This window comes from Melanotaenia boesemani, chromosome 15 (genome assembly GCF_017639745.1).
Source record: "Melanotaenia boesemani isolate fMelBoe1 chromosome 15, fMelBoe1.pri, whole genome shotgun sequence".
In the NCBI taxonomy this organism is placed as follows: domain Eukaryota; kingdom Metazoa; phylum Chordata; class Actinopteri; order Atheriniformes; family Melanotaeniidae; genus Melanotaenia; species Melanotaenia boesemani.
In genome coordinates this window covers 27,766,866-27,785,819 of record NC_055696.1, presented here as the reverse complement: position 1 = coordinate 27,785,819, position 18,954 = coordinate 27,766,866, and the positions used below count along the sequence as shown (strand labels likewise).

Below are 18,954 nucleotides of genomic sequence, written 5' to 3'. Positions count from 1 at the left end.
CAGTTACACACTACCATTCCTGAGAAACTGGTGACAATATAGGAGATAGCACTTGGGGGTGCCGGAGATCTCTAGCCAGCAAAACAATAAGCAAAATTATGTCCATAATGGTGGCGGTTACATTGCACAACAAATGTACACTGCTCAAAACAGGAAAGGGAACAATTAAACAACACATCTTAGAACTTGATTATTAAAATATTCCAGTTGAAAATCATTGTTCATTACATAGTAGAAAGTTCTAAGAACAAAATAACTGAGTGTGATTCGGAATCCTACTTACAATAAAAGTGGAAAGATCAGATCAAACCTCAAAGTAAGGATCAGTAGTGTGTTTTGCCTCAACGTACCTTTATGCACTCTACAATGTCTGGGTATGCTTCTGATGAGACCAGATGTTCAGGATCTCCTCCTACACCTGGATCAGGGCACCAGTCAATCCCCGGACAGTCTGTGGTGCGACACGGCAGCAGTGGATGGAACGAGACATGATGTCCCAGTGGTGCTAGACTGGATTCAGGTCTGATGAATGGGCAGGCCAGTCAAAAGCATCAATGCCTTCATCATGCAGGATCTGCTGACACCCTCCAGCAGCATGTGCCAGAGCATTGTCCTGCATCAGAAGGACTCTAGCAGTACTCCTCCTGTTACTCCTGCACAAAGGAGCAGATAGCGGTCCTGCTGCTGGTTGCTGTCCTTATACGACCTGGTATACGGGCCTGTCTCCTGGTATCTCCTCCATGTACTCCACACTGTGCTGGGAGACACAGCAAATCTTCTTGCCACAGCGCTTTTTAATGCACCATCCTGGATGAGCTGCACTACCTGAGCTGTCTGTGGGTTGCAGACACCGCTTCATGTTACCTCTAGTGGTGAAGACACTGGCAAAATGCAATCAGCCAGAAAGGATGAAGACAGGGAAATGGCCACCACCTGCATGACCGTTCTTTTATAGGGGTTGTCTTGCTAATTGCATTTTAATTCCACCTGCTGTCTGTTCCATTACTACAACAGCACGTGAAATTGATTCATAATCAGTGTTACTTCCTAACTGGAAAGATTGACATCCCAGAAGTGAGTTTGACTTTGAATCACATGGTTAATAATTTTATGTTCCCTTTAATTTTTTAGCAGTGCATTTTACCGATTACTATGATTTCTTTCTAACTCTAAATAAAATAATTTCCTAAACCCAACCATAAATTGAGAAATGTGATACAAGCAAGTGTTGTGATGTTATTAAATTAAGCTAAATCAGAGCTATTTTCATGTGTCTGTCTTAGACAGACACTCATCATGGATGCATGAGTGTTTAAAAGTGCTGCGCCTATCTAACATCCCTCCTACCTCCTCTTGAATATTTTTGTGAAAAATGTTCTCATCACTGGTATTGGTATTTACATGATACGTATGGCGTCTTATTTAAGTTCTTAAAGAAAAAAATATATATATGTATATATATATTTCTTTTTTTTTTTGCCAACTTAATGAGTCCAGGCTATAGTGTGGGCAGGCATGTACTAGAGGTGAACCATAGATAATCAATTGCTTTCTGGTGGCAGGTGAAGAGTGGGAGTGCAGGGTGAGTGCCTAATCATCCCTGTTATCACTTATTTTAAAAGTCAATAAAGCTTGTTTCAGTTTAGAGCTTCTGTAATGAGCTGGATTCATTTTACCAGATAATATAGTGTTCACAAAATAATGGTTTTATCTTCAGCACTGCATCCTAATTTCAGCTGTGGTTAAAGGATGTTTTGTCAACAGTTATCAGATTTCACACACCTGCTGACATTTGACAACAGATGTCATCTCACCCTCTTTCTCTGTCTCTTGTTCTAGATTTTAAAAGTAGGTTTTAAGTACAGTATGTCTGGAGAAATTTGGTAATATGCAAAAAGCAAAATGAGAATTTCATTTTGTTTCTGTAATTACAAATATTAAATTAGAATTTGAGGCTGTTTTTGGACAAAAATTGACTATGACTAAGAAAATGTTTCTTGTAAATGGACATCATGGAGTCAGTCAAATGGGATGAAGAGTCCAGTTTTCACAAGGCAGTTTACATTTGTCCACATGTCCAAAAATGTCCAAAATGTTGTTAATATCACGATGAACGTGAAGACAATGTGATACAATACTTTAAATTTATAATAAGCTGAGAAGCAAAATTAAATATTTCTCATGCATCTTATTCTTTCAGAAATGCATAAAAAATCTTTCCTGTTTTCCCCTCAGCACTAAAACCAGCCACTCTTTCATTTTTCATTTTCTAAGTTATTCTCTTCTCTGTTCTCTTCATTTATTCAAAATGCATTTTGCGCCAACTTACAATAAACAGTACAAATAATTTCAAAATATTTCTGTGAATGCTAACTTAGCAGATTCTGTCTGAAGCAACCCCGTCTCCCACCCCATGCATGAACACTCAAACTTTTGTGAGGTCAGCAGTTAATGGTAAGTGTTCAGGCATTTACAGTAAAAAAAGCTGAAATCCACAGTAAAAGAATTGGTTTTATAGTTTAGGTTTCCCCTCCACCTAACAGTCTTCATAATCTGTAACACAATAGCCATATACACTTTTTGTGATAATAATAAAAAAAGATGATTTAGCTGTACTGCTGGTCTTTAAAGCCACACAGGACTCATCATAGAACAAACCATGTTATTTTTCATCCACTGCGGACACTCCTGAGACCAAATAGGCTCCAGATAAGATGTTGCAAACATGAAGTGAAGACAAGCATTTTATTACCTGTGTGGATGTCATCGGTTCAATCAGACATGGGCTGAACTTCTAACCTGCAAAAAAACCCACAGTTAAAAGTAATATCTACTTTTTCAGCATACTTTTGTGAACATTTATACATTTTAAATTGCCAGTCTGTGTTTTTAGCTTCTCATTTTTCTCTCAGCCACTCACAGCGTTTAAAAAGGCTGAACTTTTGACTCATTTTCTGTATAATTGATTAAGACATAAATATGTATAAATGTGCTGATGAATCAGCAGAAAAAAATAAATCATAATGTCAAGATAGTCACATGTATGTTGTTAACAACATACATATGATTATCTTTACATTTGAAGTTTCACATTCAGCAGATGCAGAGAATATTCACCATTTTTTTCTCCCCCTTTTAGCCCTGTTGTAGTTCCCTGTTTGTGGCAGAAATACATGGCTCATTAGCTACTAAGTGCTTGACTTTGCTCTCCAGCCATTTGTTTGTGGGCAGGTACTGTGGAGCAGAAACAAAACTGATGACTGCCGCAGCTCAGAAAGACGCTTTTAGCAGCAGTGAGAATGAAAAAAATCTATGAAGATGTGGACAGCAAAACCAAATAAAAGTAAGCTTATGTGTACATCATTTTTTGTGTATAGTTATTTGATATATTGTTTTTCTTTTTTTTTTTTTTTAATTATGAATTGTAGAACCTTAAATGTCCACATTTCCTGTTCTGTTTCACACTGATGCTGCCAAATATTTGTATTAAACTTTAAACCAAAAAGAAAATTGGTGACATATTGTTAGAAAATGTTGATCAACACTTCCAACAGTCTTAAAAATCCTTTGTTTTACAGTCTGTACTCTTAAAGCTTATAAATATGGCATGATGCACAAAGTAAAAGGTGCCATGTATTTATCGTCATCAGTTAGCTGAAGACTGAAATATAATGTAACCACACAAGTCTGCTTACATGTGATGTGGCAGATAACAGCAGAAGCTTGTTTAAAGTCACCACCACCACCACCCAGCTGTAGTCTCCCACGTCTCATCAAATATATTAAATGCCCCCTCTGCACATCCTCCACTTTCTCTTCTCTTATCTAATTTTGGAAACACTTACCTGTGTATTGAGCTCTCACTCTTCCGGGGATATTGAATCTAATTTTTATAAATGCTGTCACTCTTCTTTATCAGATCTGCACGTCTGCTCACCCAGCTCTTGTGTTATTTAGTAAATGTGTCCTACGTGAGTGCCCTCGCTCTTGTTTGTCTATAAACATTTCGTGCCTGCCAGCTCTGTTCACAAAGCCTTTCCATAAAATAGTGAACAGACCGGGCGCCGGCTTTCACAGTGTAAATAATTTCCCCTTCAACAACATTTTTCACAGGCTCGAGCTCTTCTGCATCTTGTCACTAGCTGCCATCCATTACATTTAAGTTGTTCATCTAAGAAATATTATTATTTATAGAAAGTTAGGGAATGTGCAAAGTCACTGGGTACAGTAAGTGGTGCTCAAAAGTAAATTATCTGACTGTCAGTGTAAGTGAGTGAATTTCAGTCATGCTATCATCCCTTTTTAGGTTCACTTGGTTAAGTTAGAAAGAGAAAAACAAGAAAACTGGCGTAAATGTGAGCTACAGTAGTACTTTATGGGGGACAAACTTTGCCTGTGGCAAGGGAGTGAGTGAACAGGCCAAATAGGACCAGGCAGAGGCCTTGTTCCTGCACTCGGAGGTGCTGTTTCAGAAGAAATGCGATAAGATGGGGAAAAGAGAAGCATAATTTCCATCCAGCCATGTGTCTAAAAACAAAGTTTTAAAGCAGTCAGAGCCAGCCACGCTGCTTCATGTCCTCAGCTTGTGGCTTTGGTCTGAGACATAAACTCAGTTAACATTACAGATTACATTTTATTGGTCAGCAGGGTTTGAGGAAATCTACAGTTCACATCCTCAAATGCTGCACTCCAGCCAAGCCCAGACCCCGCCCACAGAGATGTGAGCAGAAGCTGACCGTAAAGCTCCTGTTAGGACTCAGATCCATGTTTATGTTATTCTCTCATTCCATGTGACCAGTTTAGATGCCTCACATGACATGTTGACATACTTGTCAACCTGGCTTTGACACGACAACTAAGAGTGTTAGGGGAAAAAAAAGACACACTCTTTTGGTTTAATGCCACCCTTTGTTTGAGGTTCTGAGTCCATATATGTTCATGCTAATACTATACTAGTAGTGTGTACTGATTTAGCCTGATTTAGCCTATGTATGCAGTATGTAAGCTACAAAATCTGCTGAATGTGAAAAGTAACTAGATGGTGGACTGATTTGCAGGCTTCACCCCTCCAACAGGTAGGTCATTTTTACAGCTGTATAAGAGATGCACATTTTTAAGAGGATTAAACAGTCTAAACACAGCAATATAATTGTTTTCTACTTTTGTTTTCTAAATCAGAAACCGGCTAAAAATGCTGCAGAAGGTTGTGAAATGAACTGCCTATAAACTGGCATACAGCATGCTAGCTACTCAGCATGCGTAGCCTGAAGTAGGGTTGTGAAAACATCAGATGTAGCGTGATTAGTTTTAAAGCAGCTGTCACTTCCTGTTTGGCAGCTTGACTTAAAGACGGCTGTGATGGACAAACATTTTGAAAATCAAAAATCCATATGAAGCTTGATCATGATGGAAATTCATGAAAACATTTGAGGCAATCTTTTATAAAATCCAAAGGCAGGAATCCAGTTAGGAGAATTTGACGGCATCCATTATTTGAATTTGGCTTCACTTCACAGTTCCAAGCCTGCATCATTTGTGAAAATTAGGCACATGGTTTAAAAAGTAAATGCTTGACTTTAGGAATGCTACAGTGTTCAGTATTTAGACACCAGAAGTCCTTTGACCTTTTTCTCCAGTCTGTCCAGTTTTTTGTGTAACAATCATAAAAAAACGCTGCTGGACGTGAATACTTTTTTTTTGTTTTGTTTTGTTTGTGACACGAATGAAGCAGACACATCATTTTTCATGTACCCACCTAGGTCAATTTTTTGACAGAAACTAATTACCAGTTAGTTTCTGACAAGATAAAACGAGGAGCAGGCAAGATTATTTATTGTCATGAAGGATAATGTTGTATTTTGTGTACGTAAACATGTTTTCTCCATTAGCAACCTCATTATCCCACACTCAGATTTCTTCCACCCACTGGATGCCACCCAGGTACTTCCCTGCTGTGTGTATGATTAAACATCTGTGCTGTTGACATCAGAGGCCAGCAATTCAATGCACTTCTTAGAACATGGATAGATTTAGTCTTTCTGCATTGTAAAACACTCTAAGCCTGCTGGACTGCAGTCTTCTTCAGCACAAACCAAACTCACTGCTTTTAGATAAGAACAATGAACATCTGAAATCACAACTTGCAGGATATTATTTTGAAAGTTCTGGTTGAAATAACAATAACATAATAGTAGATATAGATTGCAGAACAATATGATTATAATTGAACGATGCTGAGGTTATTGAATCTTTCTTTTTGGTCTGCAAGTCTAATAAATCTATTACAACATACACTCATTTTCCACTTTATCAGGTCCACATTCTAGTACCCAGCTGGGAAGTAGCATCAGAAGATGCTCCACTGAGGTCATAAAGGGATGGACATGGTTAGCAACAATACTCACAAACTGACACAATCAAATCTCTTTTTTCAGTTCTGCTGGTCTAACAAATGAATGATCATGAGGTGTAGTTTATTCATCTCTGAGGGAAATCGCAACACAATAAGCACAACAAAAGCTTCATATATTCAAGTCACATTGATGCCACTGGCTGCCAAGTGCAGAAACCTTCAATAAATAGAATATAATGCATCTTTAGATCAAATACAGTTAAATCCAGAATATGGCGCTCCAGGCAGAAGAGAAAGAGGTTACAGACCACCAGAACCAACTTAATTGTTCAGCTGCTAACACCCCAGGAAGTGATGCCTGAAGGATGTGATGAATCCTGCCATCTTTTTGAATGTTTTCTGTTTTGTTCTAAAGATTGACAGCATCTTTGATCATCCCTTGTTTGTGTCAACATTAATCTTCATCGGTGTGAGAGAAGCAGGTTGCCAATTATCTGCAAGCATCAATTTTCTCTTTGACAGTTCTGTCACAAAGTTTTCCTCCAGGATTAATTTGTTCAGTACTTTTCTTGCGTGGACAGAATAAAAGCCATGCTTTGACTTCCTCCAGACACACTTCATTTTGGTACTGTATTTTTGCTCACACCAGACTAATCCAAGACAAATGTCACATAGCTCTCAAGTTCTTTGTTGCTAAGAGCTCTTTTCCATTTATCAGGCTGTTCAGGCCTCCTAAGCTGTCAGCTGACTTTAACACACTTATAGAAATTGGCTAAAGGTTCTACACCCACTGTTGCTCTCTTCATGTTGTCAAGATATTATCACGGTTCAGCTTTTTACAATGATAAATGGATCTGACTGTATCTTAGATAGTAATTACTGTTATGACTCATTCCTTAACCATTTTTCAGTCATGCAGTGGCTACAAAGAAAAAAAAACTTGGTTAGGTTTATATACATCCAGTTTTGTGTATTAAAAACATCCTTAATTAATCATTTTGCTGAAGTTAAAACTTTAGCATTGACTATTTAACATTTCCTATTTGATAAGGTTCAAATGATTCTCGATTTATGATTTATTTATTTTTTTACTATGATTTAGAAGAGGAAGAGACATTCAAAGGACAATTTTAATTGTTTTTTCTTATTTAACAGTTAGAGATCTGTGAATTACACATTACTGGATTCTTTTCATTTGGACGAGTCAAACAGTAAAGTCTCTTCAGGTAAGTCTGACTTTGATGACATTATTACCTAGAGAATATCAGCAGCACCAAATTCCTGGAAGTGCACGTCTCTGATGACCTCACCTGGAGCAGGAAAGGCTCAGCAGAGACTATAAATCCTCTGAAAACTGAGGAGAGAAGGAGCATCGATCCCCATCATGACCACAGATGCACCATAGAAAGCATCCTGACAAGCTGCATCACTATCTGGTAGGCAGCTGCACGGCCAAAAACAAGAAGACCCTACAGCGGATAGTGAATGCAGCCCACAGAATCATCGTTGTCCCACTCCCCGGAAAGCTACTAACATCGCCACTGACTCCATTCCCTCCTCACACCTCCTGTTCAGTCTCCTACCATCTGGGAATAGATACCAGAGTCCATAGGCCAGCTCTGAACTCCCACACTGATAAAGGACCCCCCCCCCCCCCCCCCCCTTCCCCACCAAAACCCACCAGCTTTGCCCACCATGCACCAGCATGCAGACCTCTGTGAGGTCTTTGTGTACAGATATTATCATGCATATATATTATCATGCATATGGTTATGCATATTTCAGAAAGCTACTTTGTATTTTATATTCTATATTTTCTGTATTATATTTTTTCTATTTTCTATTCATCTATTTTATTTTATTTTATTTTATTTTATTTTATTTACACTGTACAGGAAAAAAGCAAAACACAGTTTTAATTCTTCTGTATATCTTGTATGTACAGCAGAATTGATAATAAAGCTGACTTTGACTTTACTTTGATCTTCAGCCTCTATAATAGAACCACTTTTTCAGCATTAGGCATTTTCCCTTTTATGCCACAGAATCTGCTCCGACCCATCAGAATGTTTCTTGAATCATCTGGGTTTTTCTATGATGAAGGGTCGCTGTAGATGAGGCTTCTTGGGGTCTGTCAGGTTGCACTCAAGAGACTTACTAATGCACTGTAACATCTATTTGTAAAATCACTGGCATAGTTTCTGCTGTATGCAAATGGCCACAACATAGTGCTTCTAAACCCTTTTAAAGAATATCCTGAGGAGAAAAAACAAAGGAAAAAGGACCAAAAATAATAAGAAACAAGAGAACCAGACATGGTTGAAGTGACATAACAGCATGAAAGAGGCATGATGGATGATAAGTATACCCCTAGTCTGTGTTGATGGTGCCAGTAATACGCCTCTTCATGAACCGACAACCTGCCATCCTCCAGTTAGTGCTGGCTGAAGTCAACCAGGTCGCAGCTAATCCGCTGTTGTTTCTCTGGCTAAAAAATGCTGGTGCAGGCGGCTGTTTATGATGGACATTTACTGCTCTGGCAGCTTGTCTGGTGGTTCATCCTGCCGCAGATAGTCTAGTGGTACGATCCTGGTCAAGTTGCCCCAGTTGTGGCATTTTTACAGACATAATTTTCTTTTATTTCATTTATTATTATTTATATACTTACATTAAGTTCAGAGACAGTAACTAGGGATGGGAGTTCATGTTCTACAGAATGGGATATGGGTGGGTTGGGGAAGTGTACATGAGCTTTGTATGTGTGTGAGTTTGTGTGTGATTGTGTGTGAACTATTATGAGGTGTGTCTTTTATTTTTTGTTATATTCTTTAGTGTGTGAAGGCTTTTAAATGTTGTTTTAATATGCATAATTTGTTTTTATAATGTATGGCACTTTGTGTTGCTTTGCACATGAAAGTGCTCTATAAATAAAATTTGAATTTGAATTTGAATTTTATTTCAAACCTATGGTGCCTTTTAATACGATTGGGTGCGTTTGACAGAGGAGTAATCATTTGGAATTACATGGATAAAGACATTTTGCCTTCTTCCCCAAAATTGTGTTTTGAGACACAGATCTACTCAAAGTAATCAAAACCCACATGTTAGATATTCTGTGTATGCTTTTGTACAATTACTTTATTAAAAAAGGAATGTTTCTTCCCAAATTGGGTCAAAAATTAAATGGTGTGTGGCACTAAATGTGACCAGCTAACTTATTCTTGGTTGCTCTGGTACGACTAACATTTTCCTGGTCTGGATGTTGGACTTTTTTCTCCCTGAAAGTCACTCTTCCCCAGAAGTTCAGCAAAGGCTAAGAGGCTAAAAAATTCAACACTGTGAGGCTGCACAGGGGTGTGGTGGTTAGCACCATGACCTCACAGCATGGAGGTCACTGGTTCGAGCCACGGTTGTGGGTTCAAACAGTGGCCTTCCTGTTCGGAGTTGCATGTTCTCCCTGTGGATGCATGGGTTCTCTCCAGGTACTCCAGGCCAAAAAACATGTATGTTAGGTTTGTTTTTCACTCTAAATTCTCCCAAGGAATGAGTGTGAGTGGTTGTTTATCCCGCTATGTACCCTGCCTACCGTTGATTTTGTTAGTAACTAGTACTCTGATGCATTACTTTTTAAATAAAGTAACTCAGTTAACATTACCCTATGGTGCATTACTCCATTACTAGCTAAATTATATGTCATGACCAGCAGCTGTGAGCTTCTTCCTGTTTACAGCAGTGATGCAGCACGGCATGGGAAGTGTTGCAAAGTCACTGTTGGGCTTGTTTTTCTGTGAGCCGCTTGTAATTAGTTGCGGGTTTTTGTGCTTGTTTTCTTAAGTGTAGTTGCTTACTTGGGCTTCGTCTGCCTCCTTTGTGAAGCCCTTGTGAAATAACTCTGGAAATATGTAAATATAATATACATAATAAAGAGTGGGAGAAAGGAGGGCTCAATATGCAGTAAAAATATCATTTTTGAGCAGCTGTTGTATTTTATTACATTATTTACATTTTATTTCTATTTTTTATTTCAAATAAATTTGCTGTCTTAAGTATAATTAATGAGTGTGGAAAAATTGTGTTTTTGTTTGTCTATACTTTGTTCAACATTGTAGCCTAATAAAATTATAACAATAATAATGGGATATTTTTTAAGAATGTTCTTTTACAAAAGTAACTAAACAGTAACACACCAACAAAGTGTCTGAGTTGCTTTTCGAATTAGGTAACTAGCTACTTTTTTTCATTAACTAGCACAACACTGCCTGCCTCTCACCTGCTAATTGCTATGATAGACTACAGCTTCCGCGACCCAGAATTGGACTAAGCTGTACAGAAAATGAATGAATGAACACTAAATAAAATGCTCTATAAAAAAATGAAAGATCTGCATCTGTTTCTGGTGAAGCATCAGGCTGAGAATATACTGGCTGATAAAAGTCACCAGAAAACCAGAGCAGCCTCCATCAAACTCACACCAAATGTTTGAGCTGCACCTACAGGCTGCCCTGAAGATCTGTGGAAAGAAAACTATCAGTTGTCAACAACATTACTAATAGGTGGGGCTGTTGTGAATTAAAAAAAAAGAACTAGTTGTCTGAACAGACATAAATGTGGCAAGTAATAAAAACAAAGAGAAGTTGCCTTCCACAAATTTCAAGTCCAAGTAGATAACTAATTAAAATTTTCCAGAAGCAGCACAGCCTCATGAGCAATTTCAAAGTTTGAGTTCAGTGCAGCTAAAAATTGCTGTGTGTCTCGATACCTCATAACGTATACCTCAATCCTTATAATGTACTAAAACAAGGTGCTGAGAGTGATACTGTGAAAATTGGAGTGCACCCCGATAAAAAAGTTAGGCACACCAGTGCAGCCAGTGTAAAAAGTTAGTCTGGGGCAGTGCTTTGAATGTAGACAACAGGTCAAAACCTTCTGCTTGCTTTTCTCTACCGACTTGTTCTTGGGCGGATTTTGGCCTTCTTGGGTATTTTACCATTATTTAGGTGCATGGCCTCAAAGGCAACATTAATGTTTTGTGCTTTTTGCTGGGACGTGTCCAATTAGCATCCACATGAATGTCGGAACTCAAGATTTACTAGCATAGAGGTGATCGTTGTTATTCACCTCAGCTGTAATGGGTTTTTATGTTGTGACTGATCTGTGAGTATTACCATGCTGTCTTAGAGGAACTTTTTGACTTCATAGGCAATTAACCTACAGCAGTAAAATGCAGCAACAGGTATTTGTGTCTTATTAAACCTGTGTGTGTGTGTGTGTGTGAATGTCTGCCCATGACAAGAAATAAGACATTGTGATAATCCATTCTTGCCTTGACCCTGATAACTGTAATAGCCTTGCCAAGGACGACCTCTCTGTTGGAGGCGTCATTTATTAAGGTCTCATTCTTTACAACACTTACTGGCTCTGATTGTACTGAAAATTCCTGGATCTGGACCAAATCAGTAACCTTGCAATACGTCACAAGTATTCCACGCTGAGCTGCAGCTATGACTCATGGTGATGTCCTTATGGAACACGATATTACGGCGTAGAGTGTAAGAAATATATTTACTGAAGCTGCAGTTTTGGGCTACTGCACAACTGAAGCAGAAAGCCAACAGGAAATCACATAGTCAGTGGAGTGTGATGGAGAACGCTTAGATGTTGGATTCAGTGCAGGAAACGCTGAGGAATGATGGAAAGCTCACTGGGGATTTCTGTAGATGATGATGGTAATCATTCAGAAATGCCAGCATCCATATCAGACCATGCATACATTCAGGCAGATTTCAGCTGCGGTTGAGAACAGTTTGTATGATAAGATGGACATGAGCCTTAGTTACTGATACTTAAGTTTCAGTACTGGTTTTCAGTTGATTGTTTTGTGTAATTAGTTGATGTTTCACAGCAGTTTTGATTAGATTATATTACAGATTCAATGAAAAATTGGTCAAAAATGCATTTTCTGTTCTTTGGACCATTGCTGTATTTCAGAAATATTTTACTGTAGTATGTTCAGGTCTTTGAGGCTCAACATAAGAAATACAGTTCAACTTAACTTGGGATCCAGTCTGTTGTTTCTCCACCAAATATGTAAATATGTGATTTTTCCTGTTTGTCTCTTTGACCATTTTTCCATTTGTATATTACAAGATTTCCACCATGTCAATTTTCTAGTTTCAACAACAGAACCAACCTCAGTGGTTTTACCACCACCTGACAAACTGTGTCTTCTGCTGACTGTAAACGAGGTTACTTAGGTTGATTCTGCTTTGTATTTCTTTTTTTTTTCTGTGGCAAAGCCACTCTAAACTAAGAACTCTACAAGTTCCACAGATCAGAGGAAATCACATCCAGTTCTCCACCTCTGTCTCAACGAAGGGAAACACTAATTTGGATCACTCAAAGCAAGGAAAGGCAAGGCAAATTTATTTGTATAGCACATTTCATGTACAAGACAATTCAAAGTGCTTTACATAAAACATAAAAACATTACAGCAAGGTGCAGGAAAAAAAAAAGATTAAAAAAGATAAAATTGATTACATAAATACAGCAAGAAAAAGCTCAGATAACGAAATAAAGTTAAGATTTCAGCGTAAAAGAACCAAATGCAGATCTGGATTTCTAAAAAAAAACTAGTGAAATGCAGCAGAGAACAGGTGGGTCTTCAACCTTGATTTAAATAAACGGAGTGTTTCAGCTGATTTGAGGCTTTCTGTGAGTTTGTTCCAGACATGTGGAGCATAGAAGCTGAATGCAGCTTCTCCATGTCTGGTTTTGACTCTGGGGACTGATTAGAAACTGGATCCTGATGACCTGAGGGTTCTGGTAGGCTCATACTGGGTCAAGAGGTCACTGATGTATTTTGGTCCTAAACCATTCAGAGCTTTATAGACCAGCAGTAGAACTTTAAAGTCTATTCTCTGACGAACAGGCAGCCAGTGTAAAGACCTCTGAGCTGGACTGATGTGGTCCACTTTCTTGGTTTTAGTGAGGACTCGAGCAGGAGAGTTCTGAATAAGCTGCAGGTGTCTAATTGTTTTTTTTAGGTAGACCTGTGAAGACACTGTTACAATAATCAAGCCGACTAAAGATGAACGCATGGACTAGTTTTTCCAAGTCTTGCTGAGACATCAGATCTTTTACCCTTGATATGTTCTTAAGGTGATAGTAGGCCGACTTTGAGACACACATTAAGGGAATTACAAAGTTAAGGTCTGAGTCCATCAATACACTCAGATTTCTGGCCTGGTTGGTGTTTTTTAGGTGTATAGACAACTCAAGATTTCCTGAAAAAACTTTTTCACTCTGAGCTCATTATTGTTGCACCATAGAAAACCACTAGGGGGCATACCAGCACATATGCAAACAGGAACTCTTTTATTTTTTTATTTTTTTAACCTTATCCTAAAGCTATGCTATCTGTTTTTATGTCTGATTTATAAATGAGAAAATAGAACAGTAAAACAGCACCAAAACAGTTATAGACTCTCACATTGCACTGAAATCAAACTAGAGGTAGTCCAGACAGTGGAGAACTCTCTTCCACATGATTTGAGCTTGTGGAAGTATCATCCTGTTTTGAGCTGATTTTCTTCAGCGTGACTATGTTAAATGCACCACATTGACAGCTCTTAATTTCATCTGTTTCCCTTTAGGTTGATGATTCTGCTGCTCTGAGCTCATTTCTATTCTAAAAGTTCACAATGGAAACCAGCATCATCAAACTGAAACCTTAAAAAAAAAATTCTGACACAGATTTTATTTTTCTTCACCAAATTAGCAACAAGCAATTAAAAGTGGAGCTAAAAGGTGTGTGCTGATTGATGACAGCCACCTTTATCTCTGCAGATGGAAGACGACGTCTCAGTATGGTGCCATTTCGGCTGGAAGATGAATGAGAGCTCTCTCTGATTTTCCAGTTGTTGTTTTCGGGTTTATGACACATTGCAGAGCAGATGGGAGTAAATCATTTGCAAAGTACTTTACAATGTGATGCTGACACTTGATTGCATGTACTTATACTTCGAATAAAGGCTTGAATCCCATCTGTAAGGGCAGATTGTTCTGACTAGAAGGATGTAAACTTTGTTGTCTGGTGATGGTGTGGATTGAAGGGTCGTTTCCTTCTGTCTGTGATCTTTTTGTCTCCTTTCTTCTTTCCCTTTTGCTCTTTTTGCTATTTTCCATCTTTTTCTGTCCCCTCCGGTCAGGTCCAGCAAGATTACATAGATTCTGTGATTCAAAGTAAATAAATAAATAAATGAATCAGATTATCATAAGGAGCCTTACCCATAGGCCTCCCCTTGGCAGAGCAAATCTGTTCAGCACGATACAGCAACCAGATCATCATTTTGCTTGCTATGATGCTGGACAGGACAAGTCAAAAAAAAAAAAAAAAAAAAAAAAGGAGGATGTAAACTTCTTTAAAATCTTGACTTAAAGTTCCAACTTTTTACAGTATTTGCTGCATACAACGTGTGCACTCATGTAAGTCCACTCACTATCCACTTTATTACGTCCACCTTTTAACAGCTTGTTGAAGGAAACATCTAATCGGCCAGTCACTTGGCAGCAACTAATTATATTTAGTGTATATGTAGAAATGGTGAAGATGACTTGCTGAAGTTTAAACTGCAAATCAGAATGAAGAAGAAAGGGGTTTAAGGGACTTTGACTGTGACTTTGTGGAGTATTTAACACACAACCATCTTTAGGGTTTACAGAAAGTTACAACATCAATGTTATCCAGTGAGCAGCAGTTGTCTGGACCAGAATGTCTTGTTGATGTCAGAGGTCAGAGGAGAATGGGCAGACTGGTTGGAGATGACAAAAAGGCAACAGGAAGTCAAATAAGCTCATGTCAAGGTGGACCTTTAGCTCAATCCTGAAATCCAGCTTTTTTACTGCAGTAACTGTACAGCATGCTGTTGGATCTGGCTGACTACCACGGCTGCTGACACCAGACTTCTCCTCCAATGGATCCTCGTTAATGGATTTAAAGTGTACTGATTCCAATTTCAAGGCCTTGAATGAAGTCTTGTATTGTTATTTTTCATTACCAAGTCGGTAGTTGGTGATTTGCTGCCTTCATTGGATGTGGTAGCCATTTCTCAGTCTCCCTCTCCAGAATCGAACCCAAAGATTCCGGAAAGGAAGCCAGTTCCAACCAAGGTCTGCAGAACAGCATCTCTGAACACACAACACTTCCAACCTTGACGCGGATGGGCTACAGCAGCAGTAGACCACAGGTGCCTCTTGTCAGCTAAGAACAGGAAACTGAGGCTACAATTCACACAAACTCACCAACATTGGACAACAGAAGATGGAGAAACATTGCTGGTCTGATGAGTCTCCATTTCAGCTCCACATTCAGATGGTAGGCTCAGAATTTGATGGAAACATCATGAAAACATGGATCCATCCTGTCTAGGATTAACACTTTAGGCTGCTGCTGGTGTAATGGTGTGGGGGATATTTTCTTGGCCTACTTTGGGCCCCTTAGTACCAACATGGCCTGGTTTAACCACCACAGCCTACCTGAGTATTGTTGCTGACCATGTCCATCCCTTTATGACCACAGTGTAGCATCTTCTGATGCTACTTCCAGCAGGATAATGCACCATGTCACAAAGCTCAGATCATCTCCAGCTGCTTTCTAGAACATGACAGTGAGTTCACTGAACTCCAATATCCTCCACAGATACTAGATCTCAGTCCAATAGTGCAGCTTTGGGTTGTGGTGGGATGGGAGATGCTCATTTTCTAAAGAATGTTTCCAACACCTTGTATATCTACACTATGTTACCAAGAATTATGGCAGTTCTGAAGGACAAATGTCCAACCTGGTACTAGCAAGGTGGACCTGATAAATTGACAATTGATACAAAACTTTGCAAGTTTCGAGTCACCCTGCACTTTGTGACACTTCGCCAGGAAATCGGGAAAGATGTACAGTGATTTATTGAATCGTACAATCATAAATCAAATCTTTACGAATAGTTCTTCAGACTTTCTTTAAAGACTTTCCAAAGTGCTTCTTTGGATATTGGCTGCCTTTTGTTCCTTTCTCTGTCCAGATCATTCCACACTACTTCCATGTTGTTGAGGTCCAGGCTCTGGCCCCTGACTTTCAGTCCAGCTATTGTGTTATTTGGCATACCTCAGCTTTTGCTTGCTGTTTCGCTTCAACTTGTAGCTTCCAGCAAAGAAACATACTCCACGGCTGTTGTTAAAAATACTCAAAGCCCTGCACTTCTCAGATTTGTGCAAAAAGCAATGAAATTTCTTTCATTCTTTTCACATCTTTCCTTAGCCTTGGAGCACAAGAAGAAGGACATTTGTTTTTACTTTTCAAATGTAACCCAAGGAAGGTAAAGCAATAAGACACTATGTGATGCACATCAGGATATTTCACAAAGGTGGGAAAAACAAGACTACAGCCACAAAAAGAGTAAAGAAATGGAAATCATAATATGCTAATTTGTAATTAGGAGAATTGACAGGTTAGGAGAGCTGGCAGAGAGTGACTTTTATGTCTCTTGCCATCCATTTTTCATCATCTGTCTCAACGATCCCCCTCCCTGTTTCTTTCAAGTCCCGACAGTCAAGTGCACACCCAGTCAGAAAGCAAACAAGATCATGCAAATCATCCAAACACTGAAGATAGCTTAAATTTGATGCAAATTTGTGTGTGAGGGTAACTACAAAGCAGCATAGCAAAAAATCAGCAGGATGTGTAATCATCATAAAAATGCCAGAGCAGATGCAGGAGTTGGAGGGCTCATGGCTTTCTGCAACACAAACTAATTTTCCCGCGTACATATTCAGATTGAAATTTATGAGACATCAGAAATTTCTCTGCAAGCGAATGCAGTATGTTTTTTGGGCCTCTGGTGGGCCCACATGTCTGATCTGGAAATCCTGTGATGAGCAGAAGGATGAGCGTGTGTGCAGATTGACAATAACAAAAGTAGACTGGATGTGCGAGATTATGAATCAATAAATCTGGATGATGAAGTGGCTTAAAGTGGCTTGATTTATTTATTTTTTTATCAGTAAGAGAGAACATCACCAACTGGTACATGATGATGTTTCTGTTTGAGAATGACACTTGACTGATTAGATGAATCTCTGCTCACAGGAAGCAATGACTGAAATGAAATCCCAACATCCAGAGCGCCCCACTAATGACATCCCCACCGAAAGCCCCTTTTCCCACCTCTCTATCATCCCTTTAGTGTCTGTTGATGTAAATGAATATATAAATAAATGTATTTGAATAAACATCCAGTCATGCAAGTAAGTGGGACCCTGCTGTGAGGAGTTTGGTGAAGAAACATTATGTCATTTTTGGGTACTGAAGAAATTACTTAAGCAGTGATTTCTCACTGCAGCTCGAATTAGCAGGAGCAGCAGTGCTCAAAAAGTGCAAAATGTGCGGAGCATGTGACAAATGAACAGTTTGTGAAGTCTTCTGGTCAACAAATTTGAGTAAGTAAAAAAATAAATAAATAATAATTATTAGAATTAGTTGTTTACATTTCAAATTTTGATTTAGACTTAATGCGATTTAGCACGAAGGAAGTTTGCAGGGTTTTAACTTATCTGTAGTAGGTCACCCACATTTTTCCAACCATGATTCAGTAAGTTTGAGGATATTAACCTTTTCTTGATGAGAGTCCCCTATGCAGGAGTACAGAAGACCTTTGGACACATTAAGAAGCAGCAATCCTAACATGTCGTATACCAAAATGATGGGGAGAAACTAAGCTAAACATTGCAACCAAGCTAAGTTTCCAAGATGTCTGTCTCATCAATGTGTGACAAAAACTCTGTGAGCTAGCAGCCAAAGAGTAGCAAAGAAAAAAGTCTCAAGCTCATGAATCATGTCTTACTTTTGCTATTTTGTGGTCATAAGTTTTTTGCCACCTAAAAATCTCTGCTAATGTACTTTTTGCTTTTGTTTGAAATATATCATACAGGTCCTGCTGGTTTCCATGGAGATAAAGGCGGTTTTATAGTTAAGTGTTTACTCTTCCAATCATAGACTATCTTGGGCTTCACTTCTTTCTGGATCTTCATTGTGTTTCTAAGGTGAATGTGGGTGTTATCCCTGGTATCTCCTGACTCTGCCCAGTGATAGAGGTGTCCATCATCATCATTGTCGGCAGATCGCTTCCTGACACATTTTAACCTGTGTAACACCTCTATTAACCTCTTGAACCCTAAGTTTTTTAGAGGTGTAGTTCGCCTGAACAGACCTACCCAAATTAAATCAACAATAACTCTGTAATCTTCAAGTTAATATACAAAACATTGGTCTCAATGGATAGTAAGACCCTATGCAATTTAAATCCAGTGTCAGAAACATTGTGAATGTTAATATGCCTGTGCAAATTGTGATAAACCATAGGTAAAAATAAAAAAGTATGCTTGCCTAATTGTTTTTTTTTTTTACACAGATGAAAACATCATGATAAAAATCATTCTGTGCATAAAGATACCACTGCATGCATTCAGCAACTCCTTGACTACAACTGTACAAAGTTTCATGAGAATAGAACAAAGCTCATAGCTTTTATGCAGGTTTTAGTGTGGATAGTAC

The 18,954-nt window shown here is 38.6% G+C and overlaps 1 protein-coding gene and 1 long non-coding RNA gene across 2 annotated transcripts in view; one reads left to right on the top strand and one right to left on the bottom strand.

The window, feature by feature from the left end:
* tmem132e (transmembrane protein 132E) overlaps window positions 1–18,954 on the top strand; it is a 505,320-nt gene that overhangs the window by 178,616 nt on the left and 307,750 nt on the right. The gene's annotated exons all lie outside the window — the stretch shown is intronic.
* On the bottom strand, window positions 274–3,928 carry LOC121654237. The gene is made up of 3 exons (XR_006012924.1): window positions 3,846–3,928; window positions 2,753–2,799; window positions 274–757 (listed from the first exon to the last, which is right to left on the bottom strand). It is a non-coding gene; the product is annotated as an uncharacterized LOC121654237 (long non-coding RNA).